The 18,274-nt window shown below is 31.6% G+C and overlaps 1 protein-coding gene across 1 annotated transcript in view; it reads left to right on the top strand.

The window, feature by feature from the left end:
* LOC118189870 (neural cell adhesion molecule 2-like) overlaps positions 1-18,274 on the top strand; it is a 616,409-nt gene that overhangs the window by 589,134 nt on the left and 9,001 nt on the right. The window lies entirely within an intron of this gene.

Here is an 18,274-nt window from a genome sequence, read left to right as displayed (position 1 = left end):
TTTAACATCATAAATAATAGGATTAAGATTTTCAGAATTTATGGTTTCGCCGTTATCATCTTTCATTTACAATTCCTGTATTTTACCAACTGGGAGGCCTCGCAATACTTCTAAACAAACCATATCCATCAGTAGGGCTGTCCTCTTGAGCTAACCAGTGTGTTCTATGCACTTGTGTCCCAGGGTGCCTAGGCAGTTTCTTGAAAAGGCCTCCGTTCCTTGCATAAAGTAACTGGCCTTTGCGAACTGCACTAATACATTCCATAATAAAAAATATAATAATAATAATTATAATATAAAAAAATTACACACACTCATAAAATGAGAGCTTCCAACATTATCTTGCATGAAGAGGGTAAAAGGAACAACTGTACAGAGGTAATTACAGGCCTCTGTTGAAGGAACCAGTACACCCTCTGCATACTATACTTAACACACAATAACCCATAAATTTTAACATGCATTTACCATAATTTCATATTACGTATCTGTAATAATTTCACTTATTTTTTACACCTACTTCATTTTTAGAATAATTATAAAATTCGTAATCAAAATTCTCAACAAAATTTCAAAAACATAAAAACTTATCTTAATATCCTTCTCTATGAATAATTTAAATAGCTTAAAATTCGTTACTTAATTTGCTCACACATAATTATGAAAAATTAGAAAAATTAATGAACAAGAATTTCAGATTTTCTCAAAACAAATTGCAGAAATTTTAACCAAAGTTGAAATGAAAACTATAGAATCCGAAGCACATTAAATAATTTAGTTCCTGAGCTAGATTCACACGAATGTAATAATTTTTGAGCTGTTGAAAAAGCGGAAGTGCAAATAACTTTCTGTCGCACATACTTGCAAACACTTAACTCGGATCGACCTTGAACCCGCTGTAATACTTAATTCCTAAACGGTAATTCACTGATGATTTCTTTTTCACTAGGCATTCGAACTTCTCAATTTATCGAGAGATTACTTTCAATCTGTAACCACTACGCGTGATTATTTTTTTGAAGCACTTGCAAAACACCACAGCAGAAGAATGATCTGTTATTTTTTAAACACTGAAAAAAACAAATTTGATGATTCACTTCTTTCACATTATCTTGGATTTATCACAAAACGATGATTTGAAGAGCTGAATTAAATTTTCCATTGAGGTTTCAGGTTGCAGGAAACTATCCTTACCGGCTTAATTGTCATATTAAAAGCGCAAGGAAAACCCGGAGCTGTGTCGATGCGCGATGAGATAAAAGCACAAGGAAAAGGAAAAGCCGTAACACTGTAGATGCATGATTAGATCCATATTGAAGAAGAATTTTGATTGCGTAGTATTTAAAGAACTTGGCAGTCGAGGCAGTTTTAATTCCATTTTTATTTCCAATTGATATTTGTGGCCACAATCACTTGGCACTCTAGTCGTGCCTTTCCACAGAAGATTTACATTTTTGATATTGTTGGGATAGAAAGCAAGCCAGCGAAATCACATCTTAGCAGAGTAGCAAGCAAAAGCTGAAGTGCGTAGTTATGAAAGATGGAAGCACGCGAAGAGAAAAGTTTTGGTTTACAAGATCAGTTTCAGTTCCCAATGATTACGTCATCAGAGCTGCGCCGATCATAGAGTGATCTAGAAATGACGCAATGCAAAGAAGTTATTACGATTTTAGAATAGAGAGGAAGAATTAATGTTTTATAGTTTAATCTATAATTTTGATTCATATATTTTTATCTTACATATATATACACGATTTATTTACGATTGTTGCAGCCGGTTGCAACGAAAAAGGATAAAGTGCAAGTATACAAAGTTTCAACTTTTTGCAGCTACTCGTTCTTGCGTTATGTGAGAAACCTACATACCTTACATACAGACGTCAAGAAGCAAAATCTTTCGTGAATCCATTTCACAAGCTTTTTTGGGAAAATTGTCTTTTATTCTGTCCTTACGCACAGATGTTACGCAAAAACTTCTTTTAAATAGATTCGAGAGCGACTGAAATGGATATTTTCGTTGACATATGATACTTGACATTTTTTGCCATTACAATATATCTTTTACTATGTACAAGGAAGTAAAAATTATCTATAATACACATAGAAAGATATGCATGTTTAATGCCACAATGATCTGTATGTTAGAGGTACTACATATCTTGAGCACAAACACGGAATCGTATATGCTAAAATCTCTCTACGACCAACGAGCGGTCGGGCGGTAAAATAGATGAACACTGGTAGTTTCGACCTGGGTTGGTTCGATTCCATGCGAACAGGCTGACTGCATGGGCGTTTTCGTTGTTTTCTTCATGTGTAATGTGTATACGAGCCAGTTTCCATTCGAATGTTCTCCACGAAGGCATCCATCCCCTTAGGAAGATAGCCGTAGTGTGCTTTGCCATAATCCATCGAACCCAAAATAAACCAACTAAAATCCTTCATCCTCTATCTCATTTCATATCATCGTAAGTGTGAAAACTCACAAATACGGGTAGTGAATGCAGTAATTAGGATATCATCTCCTATTGTATTAAAATGCATGAAATATAAAGCAACAACATACTGTTAAAGTCATAACCTAACGGACTTCAGTTACATTTAGAAAATTTGTTATGTATTACCCATGTTGTAGCTAATACTATAACGTCAGCATTACTTTCATCTTCAAATTAAATTATGGAAACATTTGCAGCTTGAAATCCTGTTGCGATAGAAGTTTGAAGTAGACAGTTAAAGGTGACCATTATACCATGAATGACGATCGATATAAATAACAAGTCTGGTTAATGTAATACTCCAGTTTATAATTCAGTAAATTATTCAAGGATTTTATGAGGCTTCAAAGTATGCGTGTGCTGGTTCACGATGTTTCGCTGAGTGACATCAAGTAGTATTCCCACGTAGGGGCTCATCTGTTCATGATTTGGTATTGCGTCGAATGTAATTAAATATATGAGCATTGAAGCTTACTGATGATTCATCACTAAATAAAATTTATGGTGATGAGTCATCACTAAATAAAATTTATGGTGATGTTTTACATTACATAAATTGTACATGTGCCTACAAAGTTGCACATAGAATTCTTGAGAATAAACATTACAGTTATTATTTTATTTTCTCTGATATAGTATGATGTGGAGGACAAAAAAAACCTGGAATGTTAAAATATTAATATATTCCTAAAACCTGCATTTTCTCATTTTACGGTACAACATTTGTAGGTATCCATGCAAAATCTCTAATGTAATAAATAACTCAGAAATGATAGAATCAAAATGAATGCATTATATGAAGTCTATATGTAGCTATTTTTAAGTATGTGGCAGGGCTATGTTCGCACCCCCCCGAAAAAACAAATCTGAAAGATTTCATATTTCATATTACGCCTAAACGGCGTTAACAGACACAAACACGTTTCGAGTGAATTTGGGCTAACACCACATTGAGCTGAAAATGTTTAAAAACAGCATATCTTTCGAATTTCAGAAACACAACCTAGCGCGTTGAAATTAAACATTTTCTATTCCTTACAGTTATAAAGATTCTGTATTGTTTACTTTCAGTTGAATGTGAAGAATCTTAACTGATAAGCGAACAATCGCTTGAAACAACAAGATAGAAGGGTGAAATAACCCTTTTTTATTCCAATCAGGCGTAACAGTACTTCGCCTTGGAGTCGTACAATAAAGCCAACACTCGGGCTTGAACTTAAGAGACTAAGAACTAAACTAAATGAATTTTAACTAAAACAGATATAGCCGAAGCTATCAAGATTCTAACGGAGTTGGCCCCTTAACGCTAATTGACTGCGAAGCTATCAAGCGCCTAAAGTACGGCCGATGGTAATAATAGCTTAAGAGTAGCTCAAAAAGGCGAACGCTTGCTAGCCAGAATCTCTGGTTCTTTCTGACTAAGACAGTAGAACTTCGCGGTTAAATACCGCTCTTCCTCCATTTGCATTCAAACATGATTCTAAAACTACGTTCTGGCTGGAAGTGGTAAGTTGAAATTAAGAAGCGATAGAACAGGAAGTTTAACTCATAATTTAGCTGTTAGCTAAATAAATATAATCCTTACATAGTGTTGCCACTGTTCCTTTTGAAACTGTTCAGCGTTTTAGTAAAAAATCGTTAAAGTTTTACAAAATATGAAATAGACAATAAAATAAATTGCAAGTTCTGAATTCGAGCTTCCGGGTGCCGTGTTTGGGGGAAGGACTACGTTATTCAAAATTTAATGACTCTGTGTACCATTGTTATCTCACAATGCGAGAAACATGCGTGCATTCATGTAGATTCTTCATTATTTTGTTTCTTTTAATAGAATATATAAGCCGATAATATTTGGAGGGCAACAATTTGAAAACTGATTCGGCCATTTAAAGTGATTCGACACAAAATAATAGACTTTCTGGGCTAACCCCCACTTGGGCTGAAATGGTCTACCTTTTTTCAAATGAATATTTGAAATGAATATTTGAAAATAAAGTATTAACTTTTAGAAAGGAAAATAATAGTAATAATAATAATAATAATAATCAAATAAATGAATAAAAAATAAAAGTAAGTGCGAAAGAATGCTGTTTCTCACTTGGTAAGAAAAATTACCTAATGTATGAAAGTAAATATCGAGAAGACTTTCATGTAGTGTTTGTGATAGAATATAAAACCAGTTACTGTATGAAAATAATAAACTGATTTAAGAGTTATAAAACATAACTAGTTACTGTGCAAAAATTTTATGTTTAAATATCGAGTTTAATATGCTCCTAAAAGCTGCATTTTCCATGTTGCGGTGTTGTAGGTATCCATGCAAAATCTTTTATATAATAAATAATTCAGAAATGATGTAATCAAAATGAATTTATTTTATATGTAGTTCATTTTATACGTAGCCATTATTAAGTACTTAAAGCTGCTACGTTCGGGAAAAAAAAGAAAAAAAAGAAAACTGAAAGCTTTCAGATTTTGTGTTTCTTCCAAAAGGGCGTTTTTCTCATTTACAGACACATACACGTTTGAAAAGCATTTGGTCTAACGCCACAGTGGGCAAAACGTATTTAAAAACAGCATATCTTTAGAATTTCGTTCAGATTCAAAGTTTATGCTTTAGAGTTTCAAAGTAGAGTTAAAAGGTTTTATTAATATGTAAAATCGTAGTTTATTATACATTACTGATTATACCTTTTTAACTTAAATATGAAAGTTGACTGCATTTATGTATTTTATTTGTTATTTATCGTAAAATGTGAATTATGTTTCATTAACTTAAATAATACAAATGCAAATCTGTTTTAAATGTGAAGATTAGTAAGTACAGATTAAGTAAATGGTAAGTACAAATAAGTACAGATTTCTCCGACTTTCTAAAAGTATAGTTCCTTCCAAAAAATTTCGGATTTCCCTCTTCCCCATTTGAGACGCTGAAACGGGATGATGCAGATTTCATAAATTTGTATTAAAAATGTTTTGATCGGTACCAGTTTTGTAAATTATACCATGTAACACACGAAATCTAAAATAATACTAATGTATAGTAAAAGCAAAAATTTGACGTATTTTCAGCTTCTATGGAACATAGTATAATTAGTTTCACCTTCTAGAATGTGGAAACCATCGTGAAGATATTATCGAGCGTAGACAAGGCGTCAGAACCGTAATGAAGACAAGGAATCTAACAGTAGAATTTAATCGTAATGGATGATAGTGTGGGTGCTTATACTAGACGGAGATGAAGATCATGTATTGACTGTGGAATCTATTATGTCAAGCCAGATCATTAACATCTACAACATCTTCAGCATCTATTTGTCTTGACATTGAATGTCCAGGTTTGTCAGTGATTGAAACTGATGTGAAATGTCTGAATTACTAATATAACACTAGGATGCTTATTATCAATCATTTTTCACAGTGACGTCCTTTGTAAGACCACAGCTCGTCTTGTAAACTTGTAAGCGATTTTCTTCTTCCTTACCGCGTGCTTTCGTGATGTAACTGGAAGCATATATTTCGGTTAGCAATCAGAAGGGTCGAAGTTGAATCTAGAAGAAAGCATTGTTGAGTTTTCATGTTTAATGCTCGGAAATAAATAACCATAATGACTTTTAAATTTACAACAAATTCCGAAACTCTCCAATAAATTAAAATTTATAACACTATTTTAAAATCTTATGCAATATTACAATGATTTGCCAATGAGTTCTCAATGTCTCTTACGTTTACAATAAATTCTGAAACTATATTACTTCTGTAATTTCTTGATAACAGAATCAAATGCTATTTTCGGTTTCTTATACGTTTTCTTTAAAAATAAATAAAAGAAAGGAGAAAAAACTTTTTTTCAGTTACAGATTTCATCTATTATCGATAAAAGACACTAAAGCAAAATTTAAAAATAATATATGTTCGTAAGAGCGAATAATCATCTAAATCTTTTAACCTAAATGTGAATAAATCGTTTTCACTTAAATATAAATACGTCTAAAGGGGAGAAGTTCTACAAGGTATTTGGGGAAACAAAATATTTCCAGCTGATATATTTCTGATAGATGTGAATCCTGAATTACAGAGTTTAAGAGCGTAAACGCTGGTTTTAATGAGAAAAAGTCGGAAAAGAATTAATTCGTCTGCCTGTAGCAATGTCACATTTTTTGTGAAACAAATGCTTCAGTTAAAATTCAAGGAAACTTCAATCAGAACAGTTTTAATCATGAGTTGTCGCACTTATGCACTTATGCAGCACTTATATTTTGTCTGTCCTGTTCTGCTTTGATATCCGATACTTATTACACAAATTTTTAATGTCATTAATATGTGATTTGTATTACTCTCACTTAGTCCATTCAGATATTTAACATTAAGTCACTAAAACAAATTATCAAATAATATCGACCGATAATTTTACGAAATTACAAAGCTTTTTATAAAAATCACATCGAAGTAATTTTTATAACATTAATAGAAATCAATTCCGCTTTTCGATCTATTTTATTTAATTATTGAAGTTCTTAAGAACATTAACATAACTTAGGCTAGTACATTTTGATTTGACCAATTCGGTTAATAGAAATATCCAAAATTTTAGCACCTAAAATTCGAGATGAAATGGACGTTAACATTTGCATTTGAGTTTGGGATAGTTATATCCGAGTTCGGTCCAAGGCAGAAAATCCTTCTGAAGATAATAGTGTCCACTATATCGAAACAGGTAAACTTATTGAAAAAGAGACACAGCAAGTTCAAGTCAAAAGGTATATTTTACTTTCGTGTTTTACATATGAATTCACCGCTTATTTAAATTTTAAGTATGAAAAATCAATGATTTCGAATAATAAAAAACATAAATTGGGTATCATATGTGAATTAAACGTAAAGCATTCTTGTATTACATAAAAACATAACAAAAATCATAATAGTTTAATTGACATTTAAACATTATGATTAAGGTCCACATAATCTAAAGTCAACAAATAATTTTCTGGAAACTGAACTTAATTGCACTGCATAATATGAGCTGAATATGTAAGTGTTTTTTACTTTTTCTGTATAGCTGGTAAATTATTTTTAGTTAATTTAAAGTGACTAACTACAGCAATAGTTAATTATAATTTAGACATTTAAATTTCTAAATAAATACATACTACCTTTGAAAGTAAAAATGTAATACCATTTTAGAAGAAGGGAACAGAAGTCGATTCAGAAGCTTTTGTCAAGAATTTAAAATCTTAAACGCAATTGGTAGAATGCGATATTAAGTTAACCACATCATGATAAAGGTATAATGTACGCAGATTGTAATATGTGTTTAATATTTCTCCCAATGATTTTCGGAAGATATACTCTGCTCTTATCAAATGTTCCCCTCTCGTTTCATCATTGACGTTTTTTCTTTAGGACAATATTCCGAAATTAAATATCGATTTGTTATTGGTAGTTTAGCTCACCACTATTCAATTTACAACGAAAGAATCGTTCATATCAAAAGAACCATCAAATGTGCCGTAGTCAATGCTAGGAAATGATGTAGATGCAAAGATGAGATTCCTTTGATTCATTGCTACATTTAAATTAAACTGAAGTCCCTGAGCATTTTCTGAATGTAACGTAAGATTAAAATATTTTACTAATCATTATCAAAGCGAAACTGCAGCTATTTAAAGCATTCTTATACAATTTCTTTCGGAAGGAAATATAGCAATATAAAACTTAATATCAAGCAATAAATAGCAATTTTAAAAATCGACAGTGAATTCACATTGATTTTTTTGCCTAATTTTAAATTTATACGTAAACTGAAGTTTTCAAAAGTCAGTTTTTACGTAAACGTCACGGAGATTTTTTTCGAAATATATTTGTAGTATAGGTGCTTCGTTACAAAAATATGTTTCATGTAATAAGTTATGAGGAGAGTAGAAATATGTTATAATGTGTTATAACGTATATATAAATAGAATTATGTTATAATTAGTATGCAAATTAAGTATTCTGGCATGTTTTTGTCCTTGCAAAATGTGAGTAAACTGTTCCTTGTGTCACGAAAAGTTCAGATTTCAGTAGAATGCTTTAGCAACGCAGATTCAAAAATGCCGCGTTCCGTGACCTTTTTTTATTCATATTTCCAAAGACTGATCAAGTATAGGATTCATCTGGTTTCCTAAATGTCGGCTCTTCCCGTATTTTTCTCCACATTCTTAAAGCATAATTCGTTTTTGACATATATCAATCTCTCACTCTCTCTCTCTATATATATATATACAAATATATTTAGATATGATATACATATATATAGATAGATGTGAAGAAGAAACTAGGTAATGTATAGTCTTTGGTCTAGAGATTCCGATTAAATAATCCGTTACTTAAAGCATACTTCTCTATAACATAAAATGTAATAATTCACACGCAGTGGAGGTTGCAAGGCGATACGCTCATTATTAAAGATGAAACATAAGTTTGTCTATATACTTGACGGTGGCAAGCATAGGAAAAATATTTCAGTTTGTTCCAAATTATACTGACCAAATTGTTCCAAATAAACTGACCTGTTCCAAATTGTTGACGACAACAACCGCAGCAACTTGAGCTCTGTCGTTTATAACAATAACCATACCAGAGACACTGTTGTTCTCAAATATAATAAATACTTGTGCATAATCAAGTGCCTGAGTAATATTATTTATCTTATATCCAGCGCGTAGCAACGAACGATTCAAATAACGCCACGTAATGTCACCGCGGTTAGTAAACGTTTCACAAAAATCTGCGCACAGGTTACTTATTATCTTAGCTCACTTCCAAATAATATTTAATCTGGCGCTCTTACTATTTCAAACTCTGGAGCAGCGTTTCTTAAACATTTTTTCAGTCGCGCCCCTTTTTTAGCACTGAGATTTTTTCGCGACCCCCAGGACCCCATAATATTTACAACATTTTTGTGGAACCCCATAAGTATTGCGCAAATTGGACACACGCGTGAGTGAAACTGACAATATTTTCACTTGTACTGTAATACACTATTGAAGTTTTAGGTCATTAACTTTAATTTTAAGACATACGATGTGAAAATTTTAAATAAGTAACAGACGAAATGACAGCGTCACGTGCAAAGCAAGGAAAATGAACGTTTATATTATAAAAATAATGCGTCAAAACGTTTTCGTTTTTTTCTTTTTCTTTATTGTCTTATCTTTATCTATTTTCAGACATATTTTATAAAAATATTTGTTAATGGTAAAATTATTATAATAAGTTATAAAAATATCAAAACTGGTAAAATTGTTGGCGACCCCCTGCTGCAGGTCCCGCGATCCGCTTCTGAGTCGCGACCCACAGTTTAAGAAACCCTGATCTAGAGCATACCAACGTAATTGCCCACGCTGACAAGTTTGTAATATAGAATATTAGAAAAAAGGAATGAAGATGAATGCGTACACAATGAAGCTCATTATTTCCGTCAACAAAACTGAAGTATTTGCGTCTGACAGATACGGTGCTTTGAAATTCGACATTATGGGGCTGTAATTCTTTGAATACATAGTTCTTCACAACGCACTGTCCTTGTTAATCCATATTGCAAAGTCAGAGAAGGAATTTCTGATAATGTACGCTACAAAATTCAGTTTACCTATATACGGCCGCGCAAACTCTTTGGCATAGGTTAAGAATACCTTACAAATTCGTACCATACTTTCAAATATACAAAAAGGAATATTTCCAACGTTTTAAATCCAATGTGCCAAGCCGTACGCTTCATCATATGCGTTTTAAATATTCTAGCAATGTTTAGACTCATTTCGATGCAACACAAACTCTTGTCTCCAATTAGGCATTTCAGTGACTGGTATTCCAAGTTGGGTGTTTTCATTTCCCTATAGAACTGCTCTTTTATCGATATATCGCTGCAGTATTTCTGTTGGAATAGTTTGTAGCTAATACAGATACTATATATTAAATTTTTTATAGAATATTATGTACTTAATGCAGTAAAAGTTTCGTTTTTGCGTTTATACGATTGTGGTATGTCGTCCACTATATGAAATTATATTTAATATTACTATAATCTTATTTATTATAGTTTTTGCATTTCCTAATTAGTTATCTGAGAGTGCATTAGCCTTACACAGCTTATATTTTTTTCAGTCGTATATATTCTTCAGTCTTATACTATCTTATATTTTCTTTAGTCTTATATTTTTTCTACTCTTATCGTACACTTTCTTTAATCTTATAGACTTGTACTATTTATGCATTTTTTATTTGCCAATTGCATCGTAATTGTATATATATTTTTATCTATTCTGGTCTCATGGCTGATATCTGTGCATTATTTTCTCATGCTGTGTTATGCATTATTTGCTCAAGTTGAATGGTTTACGGCTTTTGTAACAACTATATAATTCTTCAATTAGCTTAGTATTGTCAATTTGATCTATTTTTATATTTACATAGTTCTTGTTTGCCATAATTTTTATCCCAGTTTTGTACTTAGCTTCCGTATGTTATATTTATGTCTAAGTAACGGACTTCACAGCTGGTGTTCTGCTCTCATCCCCAACATCATCACTTCGCTTTAGGTTTGTACGTTTTGTTCCGTACAACAGAATACAAATATCATCCGTGAGGCCGACTCATTTTGTTACGGTTCAGTATCCGGCACAGCCGTCCCACTTCAGCGTTAGTTGTATTTTTACGGAGATAAAAGTGATCGAACTTACGGCACAGGTTTCTTTAAAACTCAGAATTAAAATATATGTTTCTTTATGGGGACATTTTAAGCACTGAATATATTTGTAGGTTTTAAGAAAAGTGATAGGATATAGTCTTCAAAGTTAAAATTCTTCGGAAGATATAAAGTCAGAAATTTTACCAACAGTCAATTTGACAGATGCTCAGATTCAAACGTTAAAAACATATTTTCCAAAAATTTCTCTCAGTCTCTAATACTCAGTTTTGATGCAATTTGGTAGCATGAAAGCTTACAGCAATTGAAACTAATGATGCATTTTAAACTAAAATATTTATGTGATAGTTTTACCCACTAAGTTCTTTTAAATCAAACAGTTCGAAGAGAAAGCCAAACACTGCAACGCTGATGAAAGTTATAGCCTGTAATTACTTCGAGAGCACACACAAATTAGCAAAACAAATCTTCTAGATGTCATCCCGTTAGTGCCTTACCCGTGATTAGAAACTACATCGCAGTAATAAAATTTACTATCAGACTCCTCCCTTAGTTATTTGCCAAGAATGCATCATTTAATGATGTCTAGAGCTAGGATTTTAAAACAAATTCAGGGCGGAATTGTCGAAGGGTAATTGAAAATTTTCCCAGTTTCGAGAAGCCGACCTCCTGCAAGATTCAACGCTTAATGTATTTTGTGTACAGAATTACTTATTTTAGTAACATGTAACGACTCTGTATGTTAATTGTCTGCATTTATTCCTGCTGGATTTTTTATTGCCAATTATTTTATTGAAATTCCGAACAAGTCTTAGTAATAAAGTAAATAGTGCTTAATTGAATTATATTCACTTTGAAGCAAAATTAATCTTTATGAATTATATCGTGAATTCATCATCACTTAAATAGAAATCTTGATATTTGGATGATTAAAAGATAAAATATTTACATAATTTACACTAGTTAATTCAGCACTTCGCCATGCGTTCAAATTATTATGGCTTTAATGTATGACCTTATCAGAAAATGATATTCATGAAATAATACTCGTATATAATTCATAACAGCATTTATGCCGGCATTCCGTAAAATATACATTCCTCTTAATTATTAACTTTATAAGGTATTATTCTCGCCTTCTTAGCATGGCTTCGTAGTGTGGTGGTCTGCACGCTGGGCGCGTATTCCAGTGATCTATAGTTCGATTCCCGGCGAAAGCGTTGATCTTTTTTCATGACTTCTGCTTCCAAAATAACCTAATGTCTCCACAGCGCCCGAACTAATGGCGCGGAACTAAAAGGGTGGTGAATGATGATTCTCCACACCCAGGATTTGGCGATTGAGTCTCCTAAAACCCCAGTCGCTCTTTGAAAGGAGGAGCATATAAGGTATTTCTTCCTTCGTTGTGTGGTGCTCTGCACTCTGAGCGCGTATTCCAGAGGTCCTTGGTTCAATTCCCGGCGAAAGCGTTGCTCATTTTTCATGACTTCTGCTTCCGAAATAACATAATGTGTTTACAACTTTAATACGCATATAAGCTTACTTAGCAAACTCTTCATGTAATAGGTAGCATAAACTAGTTCAGCAGATATAATGTAATATAAAGCATTCACATATAAATAAATTCTATTTCCTGGTATCTAAGTTTTATAATTTTGGTTGCAAAAACATCTTCAGTAAGGACGCTGGGCAAGTTCTAAACTTAACAAAGGATTTATGTTTAACATGAAATAGAAACGTGTAAGTATCAATTTGATTTAATTTATAAAATGTTTCGTAAATTTAAATTACAATGCCTTGTTACTTATGAACACTGTGTCCTAATGTATACTATTTATATACATATATACTTTCATATGTATTAGTAACGGCACATAACCTTCAATATAGTACTTCTATACTTTTAAGGTACATTTCACAACGAAAGTCTGTATGAAAGATTAATATATTTTTTTTTTCAAATGACCGAAATGAAAAATAAAGAAGAACGTAATAATTACACTCCAAATTTTGGAATGATGAATCAACACTTTCTAATTAATCAAGGATATGCAATTTTAGTTGAAGACACAGTGATCAAAATAATTTATAATAGTGATGAAAAATTATAAACATTTCTATTCTTGTATTTAAAAAATTAAATTTTATTATTATGTATCGTATCGTTCTAAGTTTATTATTATTTTATTCATTTCATTTTGGATTCGTAGGAGATGTAATATTTTAAAGCGTATTTGAATAGATTTGATTATTTTACATTTGAAAGAAATTAATTGAAGTTATTATTTTCAGCATCATTCTTATTTCCTTCACGTTTCTCCGCATTCCTGAAACAGTGCAGGGGGCAAAATCTTTATGTAAAACAAATTAAACAAAATGTTAACGACTTAAATTACTTAATACATAAGTACTTAAATAAGCATACACAAACCTACAGAAAAATAGTACAATGTTTTCGATTTAGTAAACCCTTGCGATCCTCACAACATACTGCAGAAAGTGGCAGATGCACCTGTTATATTTGCAGCCAATAATTGGCAAACATGTACTTGTAAACTATGAAGCCGCTGTGTGATAAAATCATTTCTGTCAGACAGTACCTGTGTTGTTCGGCAGTGACTGCCACTTGAGTTACATGATATAATGAATGATTATGTTCAACCACTAAAAACAGCGTTGTGGCATAAAACGTATGTTGTACGTTGAACCAAATGACTTGTAATCCTCAGCTTGTGGAATAAACATTAGTGATGGTTTGGTTTGGTTTATTTGAAATGAGAGCTATTTACCTAAAGGAAGGGATGCCTTCGTGGAGGACGTTCAGAGGGAAACTGGCTCGCAACACGTGACCCATAGGGAAAACAATGAAAATTTCCATGCAGTAAGCCCACTCGCCTGGATACGAACCTCTTACAGAATTTCCAATGTCCAGCGAATCAGCAGCTCATTAGTGAAGGAAGTAAAGCTGAATTACTCAAAACAGGAGACAGGGATCCAATATTCTATGCTAAGTGTTTTGTACAGGAATTCTTAACTCTGGCAGAGAAATGAAATTCTTTAATAACCACGGCTCGAAAATATCGAACAAGGAATGTCTTACAACCGCTTTTAAAGTAAATGGTAAATTAGAACACAAAGTAGCATAAATTCGTCAGCTTATGTACATCACATTCAGCATTATCAAACTTTACTATGCGTGAAACACTGTAACTCTCCTATGCAATGCAGCCATCTAAATTACTTGCATTACGGTTTCCTCCCACAGCATTACCATGACGTGAAGCCTGCATGATATGTGCAGCTCTGTGATGGGTCGCGTGATCTTTGTTGAGGATAAAATACCTCTCTGACAGATTCTGCTTACAAATTCTTGGCTGCAAATATTGTATACATAAACGCCATTTTATACGCCCTGTTGTCGTGTATTGCTGGTAGCCTTGAAATGCCATACTTTCCTACGTGTTATATTCTTCACGTGTTTGATTAACCTAGATAGTTTTGTGGCGGTAGTCGTTGAGAGCTGCGACACCATTCGTGACAAGACATTTAGATCAGAAAATTTTTCTTGTTCTGAAAGACCAATAAAATTAAACTTTCAAACACTCTAACCTGAAAGAAACAAAAGTTAGGAGACAATAAATTATGGGAAGATGTAATTAAATACGGTCATTCTAGAAGAAGTCATAAATATGTTATCTATTAATATTCTAATAGTGTTGTGGAACATCTAGAACCATGTAGTTGTCTTGTGTTGCTAAAATGGAAACCTTGATACAGATAACGGCAGATTGAACAAAATCGCATTACAAAACAAACACATACCAAGCTCCAAATATTGTAGATTGGTGTAGTAGATGGTTTTGTATTTGGCGGAATTTAAGAGAAGAAATTAAAGCATGTTTTTATTTGAACAAGATTAGCACAGAGATCCTATGCACGGAAGTAAAAGAAAATGCGTATTTCTAATTCATTTTGGGTACACTTATTTGATATAAAAATTGCCTGGAAATTACGAAACTCATCTTTGTAAGAACATTTTCCCATTAGTACTATGCTTTCCTTTTTCTCTATTATTAAATGCCCTTTTCTAAGAAGTGCTATGAATGTGTGCCAGTATAAATTCAATATATCTTATTCAAATGTTTTCAAAAATATGACGTATATAAAATGACTTGAGCTAGGTGGGAGACTTTGGAAATATGTTAAAAATGAACTGGAAAAAGAAAGTGATATCATTTAAATTAACATTAACAAGTGATGTGTAACGATTGTAGTGATGTATATTGTAACGATTTTTCGTACTTTAAAACGACAGCTAAAATTCTCAACATAATTTATATGCAGAATATAATTACTTTGGAAAGTAATTTAACTGTTTATAACAAACGAAATTGAGTTTAACTATGTGTAAAATATTAAAATGAACAAAATCAATGTTATTTTTACTCTAAATTATGCAATTAATTTAACTTTTGAATATCTGCAATGGTTTTTCCTAACACTATTCTGAACTAACAATTATTGAAATATTTCGAGCATTAATAAGGAAACACTTTTTTTTTCCAGGTAAATGCGTTTTCAGAGTTCTGAAAAAAATTTGAAATTGTTTTTTGTGTGTAACCTGCACTAATGTATCTTGGTAGTTTTATGATAAATGCTCCTTTCAGTAAAGCATTTAGTTCTCATGATTAAAGGCTGAGTAGAAATGTGATTTCATATAAATCTAACACATGCCTCACCTCGTGATTTTATGCTCTCAATAAGATGAATATTTAGTGTTCAGGGAAAGCTGTATTCGTCTGCTGATACAGTTTTCAAAGGTTCCGTCTATATGGATTTGGCTGCACAAAGGCTTCTTCAAAAGTGGTCTGTAGTTCTATAAGGAATTTAAATCGGAAGTCTTAATTTAGGCTTTTCATTTGCTCACTGCTTTTGGTTTCAAGAAATTCAAATTTATTCTATGTTGACAACCATAATTACACAGAAAATGAATGTCAGATTCGCCCGCGCATTTGAAAAACATAAATTTAGGTAGTAAGACTTCAGCTCAATATCTCTACGCAGGCATGAATCTTCTATGAAACATTCAGTCATCTAGAACGACCACTACTCAACAAATTATTCACAGGGATGTTACTGCTCATTAATTTTTTCTGTATCTTAATAACAGTCATTAGTACCCTCAATGTGATTCAGAAACGCGGCTTTCTTAATAATTTTTTTTGTCTACAATAATAAAAAAATTATCAACTACTATTTACTAATTATTATTTCATATTTAATTATTTCTCATGGATTTACTTTCATTTCAGTATTGTTTTCCAAGTAATTCCGACAACGTGTCTATTTTATGCGTTCGGTTGATATTAATACTATATATTAAATTGAAAATTATGAGAAGATACAAATACCATATTAAAATATTATAAACTTGTTTTATAATATTAGAAAAAGTGTAGAAAAGCTGCAAAATAGTGAAAACAATTATTATAGCAATTGACATAAGTCAAGAAAACTTCAAAAATGAAGATCCTTTGGAAAATTTAAGTAATAGTTCAAAATGAATCCTCAATGACAGCAATTCCAAAATTAACAGATAAATCAAAGAAGAATAGCCTGCACTGAGCTAACAAATGTACAATTTAAAAATTGTATATTTAGATAAATTTTAATCAAAAATAAATTAAATTGAGCACACCCTCAGTAGGCTGGAACCCGAAAAGCATTTTGCTTAAATTTAAGTAAACAATGTATTATTAAGCAAAATTAAAGTCAAATATAAAAATAATAATGTAACATAAAGAATCCTTTAATTGTTTTTATTTTTTTGTAATTATGGTACGTGTCTAAAAACAAAAATTTGGAATAAATGAAAAAAAAACTATGAGATCACATAGCGATAAAACACAATCAAGAAACCAAAATTTCATATTGAGAACATTAAATATAATTACATATTTTATAAATAAAAAATTACATAATTTTAATTGAGCACAAAAAATATGAAAATTAATGTGCAAACTTAATATGTTTCATTTTGTAACGCTGAGGTCACCAGAAGGTTCTTTCCTTCTGTTTGCCATAGACAGAATTCCGAGTCTTTCCTCTCTATTCATTTTAAAGTGTCTCAATTTTTATCTAGTCACGGTAAATTTGCAAATGACCTGTTTCGTTTTAATCTAAGATCAAACAATTTATGTTAAAGTCCAAAAAGAATACCTCAAGATGTGGCACATTTGATTTTCTCATGCCCTACATTTGATGGGCATAGATTATGCTTGCAGGACGATTTGAAAATGTTCGCAGTGACTTGGCCAGTAAACGTATGTTTTCGTGAAGTCCAGACAGCTGTACTCTACTTTTGTTCGTTTTACTTATGTATGCAACTTTTAATGTTTTAGTTAAGATTTATTTATTATAGCAAAGTTACAAATAGCTTTACTTATAATTTTAGGTATTATATTAATATTCTAATTTCTTAAATAAGAGTAGGTACTATATTCTAACTTACTTCTATAAGCCTCGTGTTGTACATCTATGGTGCAAGGGGAGTCTGTATATTTTCAAATTTTAGAAAAATGCGCAAACTTTGAATTGCAATTTAATAATTAACTAGAATCCGAAAAACAGAGGAAAAATTCTTAAAATTAACTGAATCCTAACATGCGTTTACGGTGAAAAAAATTTAGTTGTTTCAAATCAAACATATATTTAATGCTTCTGCTCACTCCGACATATTAAAAATTATTAGAAATAGAACTAACATTTTTCTAGCAATAGAAACAAGGATTATTTTTCTTATTTTTATTTTTATTTTTCTTATTTTTTACTTAAAGTATTTTTTATTCTTCTCAAACCAAGAGTGGCTTTGGCATTAAAAAAATCAATGAAATAAATGTGGGGAAGAAACTGTGGTAGTTTTTAATGTAAGTAAAATTAGAAAGCCTGGAAGATGAAATAATCTATAACGTTAAAAATAATAATTCAATTACACAGGCTTTCATAAGACTTAAATTTCATAAGGCTTGATTGAAATTTAAATACATCCAAGATTTGTTAAAAGTGTAGTAAGACTGTATTAAAAATT

The sequence above is a fragment of the Stegodyphus dumicola genome, chromosome 3 (genome assembly GCF_044657685.1).
Source record: "Stegodyphus dumicola isolate Sdum_Otavi_A_Nest chromosome 3, ASM4465768v1".
NCBI lineage: Eukaryota > Metazoa > Arthropoda > Arachnida > Araneae > Eresidae > Stegodyphus > Stegodyphus dumicola.
The sequence above is the reverse complement of the archived record's forward strand: the minus strand, read 5'-3'. Positions and strand labels throughout refer to the sequence as shown.